The sequence below is a fragment of the Perca fluviatilis genome, chromosome 11 (genome assembly GCF_010015445.1).
Source record: "Perca fluviatilis chromosome 11, GENO_Pfluv_1.0, whole genome shotgun sequence".
Lineage (NCBI taxonomy): Eukaryota > Metazoa > Chordata > Actinopteri > Perciformes > Percidae > Perca > Perca fluviatilis.
In genome coordinates, this window is record NC_053122.1 from 8,586,964 (window position 1) to 8,595,339 (window position 8,376).

The window sequence follows — 8,376 nt, forward strand, 5'->3', positions numbered from 1 at the left end:
TTTCAGTTTACCTCTTTGGGCGAACAGGTCTGTAGAGGATGCTGTGTTTCTAAAAAAAACGCACACATTTCCTCTTAATCATTTCCTCTCTCCTTTCCTCTCTCCTCGCAGGATTATCTCTCTGTGTCTCTCCCATGCAACTTGATCGTCAATGTGGCGTCCAATTCACACGTTTGATTGACCAATAAACCAATGATGGGACCAGAGCACACACCTCACCTACAGCAGGTTGGCTCTAACCTCCCTAAGCCACAGTGCTCTGCCAACCAGCAAAGCTGCTTACACACTGACCAGACGGCCGACCGTCGACAGAAAAGCCAGTCAAAATGATCAGTCTCCCCGTGTTGGTCCAAAAAGTGCCACAGAACACACCAAAAAGACGAGACGAGACGTAATACATCTCTATAACAGCAGGCGGCGCTAATCTGTATTGTTGCCCAAGAAATGAAAACCGGCAGCTGATTGGACGAACACGTCACATGGGTTTGTTTTCTCCGGAAATTCAAAGCCTGACTGTCGTGGCGGCCGTTCAGAATACGATCTCATATTGTACTAAAATAGTTCACTGAAACATGTTTCTGAAAACATTTTAAGCGAGAAATATGCCATGCAGTTGCTGAATCTGTCTACATTTCAGCTCAACAAAGGTCAGTTTAAAAGATTTTCGTCAGATTTTGAGAGACTCTAGTCACCTCATTCCACTCGCCATTTCCGGGGGAGTCCCAACTGCCCTGTCGGCGACTGAACATGTCAGGTCGGCCAAAATGAACGCCGACAGCTCCCCCACATGGACGACGGCACGGGACACACCGAACAGACTCGAGTCACTGACCACGCCAGACTGTCCAACGGACGATAATCGGCCGTGTGTGTCAGCACCTTAACACTTGCACGCATTTCCTAAATGTCCAGGGGAAATCTTGGGATCTTTAATCCTGTTTATCATTCATGGCATATTCCTGTAAAATATACCTACAGTCTCAAAGGTTAAGAGAAAATAAAGATATATTGTTATTATTCAATAACCATGACCAACAGTCCTAAATGGTATGAAATGAAATCTCTAGCTGTCTAAGTGTCCCTCTGTGAGTCTTTTGCTTTGATAGATTTTCAAAATTACACTAGAAAGAGAGCTGTTGCATCCTTTCAGGACAAACCAATATTCATTGGGCCGTTTTATCCATTTAACTGAATATAAAGGCCAGAAAATTAAACTTAATACATTAAAATAAATACTCTGTCTTGTCTCATATAGCCTGTATTCCATATGTGGAATGCAATCATGTGAGTTACAAAATTCTTACGGGCATTTCTTCTTCAACTATATTTTTTCTGACTTTTTGGAAAAGTACATAAAAACGTTGCAACACATGGATTGAAGCATACCCAGTAAAGTACTGTGGTTGTACTGGGCTACTCCCATTGGACACTAGAAGACAATACTAGATTTAAAGGTGTACATCTATGAGGCAGTATGTGCCCAGAAAACAAGATGGAGCACTATATAGCATCCAGCTCATTCACAGTCGAATTCCAAACATACTTTGAACCGGGAGTCAATTTGAGCATTTGAGGCTCTGCTATGTGTTGTAACAAAATGTGGAAGTGTATGTTTAAAGAATAAGCAAACCCCTTTTTACGACTCCTCTTAGTCCAAGCCTTTCAGCTAGTTCACTGCAGAGCTTTCTGTGCTCTGTGTTGTGATGAATAGGGACCACAGTGTCTGGAACTGGCCACCACTAGCCTGCCAATCAATTTGTTTAACTCCCCAGGCGAGGGCAGTGATTGGTGGACCCTGCACACACACTCCCTTCCTGCCAACAAAGCAGCCCATATGCCCTCCCAGCAGGAGCCGGCCCTGATATGGGGGCCCACGCATTTAGGGACCCAGTTATAGGAATTTGGAGCTAATAGGATGAAAGGACTACCATCAGTGAATTGAAACACAGAGCAAATCAAGTGGAATGCACATTTCAGGGTGTCACTCATCATCCAGCCTATACCTCCACTCCACACTCCCCACGGCCACACTGCACCGCTGACAGGGACTAAACACTTTGAGGTTCATTTCATTTCAGCATTATAACTTGAATTAAACATGCCTGATGAGAAGATCATTGTTGTTTGTTGGTCAACGCAGTTTTTGTTAGTGAGGTATCAATGCATGGCCTACAACATTAGAGTTTTGAAGGATTTAAAAGTCATTTTTTGTTCAGTGTTTTTTTTATGATTAATTACTGTTGGATTATGTGGTGGGCATTTGCGATTGAAACAATCAGTTTATACAATCACATTTTTGAAGAACACTAAAGCCTAAATACATATAAATAGGGTGAAATATTAATGAAATACATATAAATATATAAACATAAAAAACAAAGATGCACTGTATGCATACCACAAACAAAATCATATGGGGGAGAAAGACATGGGTATTAACGGCAGAGAGGGTCTAACAAAAGGCACCATTACATTGCATGATGGGATGTGTAGTTTCACACATTATGTATAAGGACTAAAAGTCAAAATACCTTTGCTGCATCAGTTTTGACAATCTTTTTTAACCTCTCTCTTGCAAGTCATCTAACTTATAGCAATATTAAATCCCTGAAGGTAATTTCGAATAATGAGTACCTTGAATACTTCAAGCAAATTAATAACAAAAGATTTTTTTAATTGGGTTTTATCAACCTTTAATCTTCTAGAAATTGATTTATATAGTAAATAGTTTCCCCAATTATGCTGATAATTGTTAATGTGATGTCATAACATAATCGCTGGCTAGATAATGTTCAGAGGCAACATTTATTCGTTAATGTACTACATTGCATTGTGTAGGAGGATGGATGAGGATGGATGGATGGATAGGGGAGGGTGGAGGAGAGGAGAGGAATGATGGATGGTGGAGGGAGGATGGAGGATGTATGGATGGATGGATGGTTGGATGGATGGATGGATGGATAGATTGGATGGATGGATGGATGGATGGAGGGATGATGGATGGATGGATTGGATGGATGGATGAGGGATGATGGATGATCGGATGGATGGATGGATGGTTGGATGATGGACGATGGATGGATGGATGGATGGATGGATGGATGGATGGATTGGATGGATTTGGATTGATTGGAGTGGATGGATGGATGGATGGATTGGATGGATGGATGGATGGAGGATGGATGGATTTGGATGGATGGATGGATGGATTGGATGGATGGATTGGATGGATGGATGGATGGAGGAGGATGGATGGATGGATGGATGGTTGGATTAGATGGATGGATGGATGGAGGATGGATGGATGGATGGATGGATGGATGGATGGATGGATGGATGGATGGATGGTTGGATGGATGGATGGATGGATGGATGGATGGATGGATGGATGGATGGATGGATGGATGGTTGGATGGATGGATGGATGGATGGATGGATGGATGGATGGTTGGATGGATGGATGGATGGATGGTCTGACTGCTCATGTGACTGTGTTCTGAGATCTCAGCTATTACTTGATGAGTGCAATATTATTATAACTGACACCACAACTACTAAGACCCACGTTGTTATAAATGAATTATCCTTTCAATATTAATAGAACTGTCATTTAATGCAGTGCTCTACATTTTGGTTGGTTGGTCCTAAAGGGCCTAAAGTTACACATGAAAAACAATGTATCTGATCAACCCAGCATAATTACAAATCCAGCCAATTTATTATTCATTCCATACAATATTTTATCTTTGCATTAATAATTAATCTGTGCATTTTATCCATTTGACTTGGATTAGTGTTCATGACACTATGAGGATTTCTAATTATACTTTTAATTGGGTTTTGGAAGCTGTCTGGTAATAGTTTTTGGATTAGTAAAATCAAGCCAATTACACTCTAACCTCCCAAACATATTGAAACCAATGGCTCTGAGAGGATTTGCAGGGTAGATTTATCTTCCATCCATCGCTTTTACATCTGTGGGCCATTTGATGCCTGTAGCTCTCCCCTTAATCACAAAGCTGATTGTTTTCACCCAACAAAACTATTTGGAAATAGTTGTTAATCTCCCTCCCCGGTGGAGTCTGTTTTGGTCAGACATAATCTGCCAGAGTCTGATTGAGCTGCATAATCCCTGGATGAGGAAATGTACGGCCCCGGGCCCTGGCCCCCGGCCCCTCCAGCTTCTATTGGATCTCTGTTGCTGGCTGGAGATGTGACCCCACCCCCATCTCTTCTGGCGTAGCTTCTCTACTGTATGAGTCTGCCCTGGGGGCTAAACAATATGCTCCTATTTTTTTTTTTTAATTAATCAAAACCTAAATCTGTGTCTCTGAGAGCAGAGCTGCACTGCCTGACTGATGGTGTTGATTTGAGATGCTGAGGGCTTTTCCCTGTTGATTGTTTACCCTTTTGTCCTTCCTTCCCTCCTTCATGTCCCCTTCACCTTCTTCCTCTCCCTTCCCTCCTAACCCCCACTCCTGTCTTTCCCTCTCTCTCTCTGTCCTTTCTTCCTTCTTCTGCGGCCAAGTGTCCCACGAGGAACTGATTCGGGGTCAGTGTTTTTTGTCCCGTGATCTCTCATAGCAGTGAGAGGGCAAATTGCATAACTGAGCCCAGATAGGCGTCTGGAGCTCCACTGTGACACTGTGCAGCCGTTGGAGATGCAGTGGCGTGGAAGTGACTGACAGCTGGGGCGGTCGAGGAATGAATGGAGGATCAATGACACATATAAACAGACAACTCTGAGCAGTGGGGGTGTGTGTGTGTGTGTGTGTGTGTGTGTGTGTGTGTGTGTGTGTGTGTGTGTGTGTGTGTGTGTGTGTGTGTGTGTGTGTGTGTGTGTGTGTGTGTGTTGTGTGTGTTGGTGTGTGTGTGTGTGTGTGTGTGTTTGTTTATTAGGATAAACCCCTTGAGATGTATCATCTCCTTTTCGAGGGGGTCCCAACATATAACACAATAATTACATAACAACAGAGAAGTATAAAACCTATACATCTAATACATTCAAATCAATACATTTCAACCACCAAAAGGCCAAGATGGCCAATAATAAGGGAATAAGTGAACAGTAGAGTATGAGTGAATTTCTAACTACAGTCAAATATAGGTATGGACAGTAGATATAAGTGTTTATTTTGTTTACACAAGTGTGCGTGTGTGTGTGTGTGCGTGTGTGTGTGCGTGTGTGTGTGTGTGTGTGTGTGTGTGTGTGTGTGTGTGTGTGTGTGTGTACTCCAACTTAATTCAGACTGGAAGGTTGTTGTTTTTTTCGGCCACATGCACTTGAGCAAAATTCACTTACATAATTGTAATTAAAGAGTTAATCTTAATAATAAAAATGTTCATTGTGCATGTTTGTTAGGTGACATGATTTACTGCTGTGTTTACTAACATTAGTGACATAAACCAACTCTTAACTGCATCAGAAAACATTTGTCAACTAAGATTGACTTGTTGTCTAGTAAGGCTGCAATAAGGATTATCGTAAATGTGAATTGATTGTTGATTTTTTTATGAATCAATTCATCTGTCCATTGTTTAATCTATAAAATTTAAAACATACCAACATGGTCCAAGCAGTCCAAAACCCTAACGTATTCAAATTACAATGATTCAGAAACAGCAGAAAATTATAAATCAAGTCATGTTAGAGAAGTTGGAACCAGCAACTGTTTGCCATTTTTGCTCGTTAAATAAAAGTTTACTATAATTGATTATCCAAAATTGTTGCCAATTAATTTTCAGTCAACCTGTAACTCGATGTGGGACTGACAGCCGGTCCTGGGTTTTAGATTCTGCCAGTGGGGCTAAGCTTTTTCTCACATTTTAATCATGAATTGTACCTTTACACTAATCATATGTGGTCCTATTTTTGCAAGAGTTGTATATCCAAGCCATACTAACAGAAACTTTCACAACTCTCCCTCCAATGACTATGGGCTTACCCTTTTTTCTCTGCTCACTCTATAAACACTCTTAAAAATAAAGAAGAAATATCCTCTGACAATGACTTAGTTAGACATACATGGGGATTCTGTGTCAGTCTCCTGTTTTTTTTGGCAAATTACTGTGCATTTCCTGCACTTTGGGCACCCTCTGCTGGCAATATTAGAGTTGAACATCACCGTCCATATAATGGTTCTCTAATAACCTGCCCAGTGACCAGTTTGGGCCATTCCAAAATCTCAACGTAAAAATGCATTGTTGTGTTTTGCCATTTGTTTTTTTTACTTCATTTTTCTCTTTTGTGTAGTCTCTTTAATTTAAAAGTTTGCAGAATCAGAAAGAAAATATTTCACTTTAAGCATTTAGCAAGTTGCACTTAACTGTGCAAGTTGTCAAGCTAAACATTTAAGCAGTCTTGTATAAAGTACTTAAAAGCAATACTGGAGTAAAAGTAGAAGTATCTTGCCAGAAAAGAACTTTGGCAGAAGTTAAAGTCACTTTTTAGAATATTACTTGAGTACAAGTCTTAAAGTACCTGATGTTTACGGTACTTAAGTATCAAAAGTAATTTTCTAATATTAAATGTACTTAAGTATTAGAAGTAAAAGTAAAAGTAAAAAAAAAACAACTTTTGATTATGGCCAAAGGTGTGTAACGTTATCTTCATCACCACTGTCGGCGGAGTGGTCATCGTCTGTTACCATGGCGGCAGAGCCTGCACCAGGTGCTTCCATGACACTATCAGTCATTATGCTTCCTCTTCTTCTTCTTTAGTTTTGGCCTATGGTTTTTTATTTAAAATGTTTTTGCTTGGCAACAAACACGTCACCAACTGGAATGGAGCGTGCATTAACTTCCAGGAAATCCAGGAGCAATGATTCGCCAAACCTGCTTTTTTCCAGTGTAACAAATTTCTTCTGATTTTATTTTGTACCAAAGAGTAACTAAGATGTTTAGGGTAAATGTAGTGGAGTAAAAGTAAAACTTTCCGGAGATATAAATAACGAAATAAAGTACAGATACGTGAAAATTTGACTTAAGTACAGTAACAAAGTATTTGTACTTAAGTTACATTACAACATTTAAGCTAGGACCGAAAGCACTGTCTTCACAGCAAAATGTCTCTTTTGTCTTCACAGCAAAATATCTCTTTCCACCATCAGTTGTCAGGTTGACCTGACAACTGATGGTGACAAGAGAGTTTAATGAGACTTCTTTCTGTTTTACCTAGAAGATGGCAGCACGAACACGAGCGCAAGCAGCCTTACTCTCCTAAACTTGAAGGGATGTGTAGAAGATGTGAAAGGAGAGGGAATTGTTCAGCTTCAGAGTGTATAGTTAAAATGATTTGAAATAGAAAAAAAACATGTTTATTTTGTTTGTGAGTTCAAGTGCCCAGCTAAGAGGACAACTGGGCTAGTGGCCCACAGGTAATTTAGGTTTAGGTAGGCCCTGTATCATTTATATGACTATATGATAGAATATGTGCATCATTAGGCATTGTATGCTACTTAGTTGCCGTCACAATTGAAGGTTAGGAGACTGAATTTAAAGCAGGTTAAAAGTGATTATATATAAAATCGTAATAGACTAAAGCCAAACAATTAAAGGATGAAATACAATTCCATTAGTCACTGAGGAGGCACTACAGCCAAACAAAATGGAAAGTAATTAACAGAAAACTATCAGGATTCAACACCGATAAAAGCCCATTTAGATAATGCAAAGTGTCTGTTTTAGCTTGTCTGCGTGCATGTGTCTGTGTTGTTGTTTTTTGCAGGGAATATGGCTGCGTGTTGTCTTTATTGTCAGTAGTCAGGGTACAGATATGTTCAGACCACACTGGCACAGAACAATAGACCATCTGTGATCATGAACAATAGTAATGTCGGATGAAGGGGGGAAAGAGAGAGAGTCAGGCAGGGGTGAAGGGCGTGAGGGGGAGAGGGCTCTGTTTTTGTTTTTCTCTGATATGCTATGTAGCCTACTGGTCATAATTTGTATTTTGTAAAAACTTTAATAAAGCTCTTTAAAAAAAATGAAAAGGAAGTGGAGTGAGGAGAGCCGGGAGAGGGAGAGAGAATAGAGAGAGAGGTAGGAAGAAAGAAAGAGAGAGAGACAGACAGACAGACGGACAGACAGGAAAAGACTGTCTGTTCATCCTTAAGGCTTCATGGTTCATGAGTGGTTTTTTTTTGCAGTGTCAGCTCCCCTCTGTAGAAGCCTTTTAGTACATTAGTGGTTTTTTTAGCTGTTGTATGTCTCCCTCTAGTGTATATAAGGCACTACTGCATACTGAGAGACTGACATTACTACAATATGTGTGTGTGTGTGTGTGTGTGTGTGTGTGTGTGTGTGTGTGTGTGTGTGTGTGTGTGTATGTGTGTGTGTGTGTGCGTGCGTGCGTGCGTGCGTGCGTGCGTGCGTGCG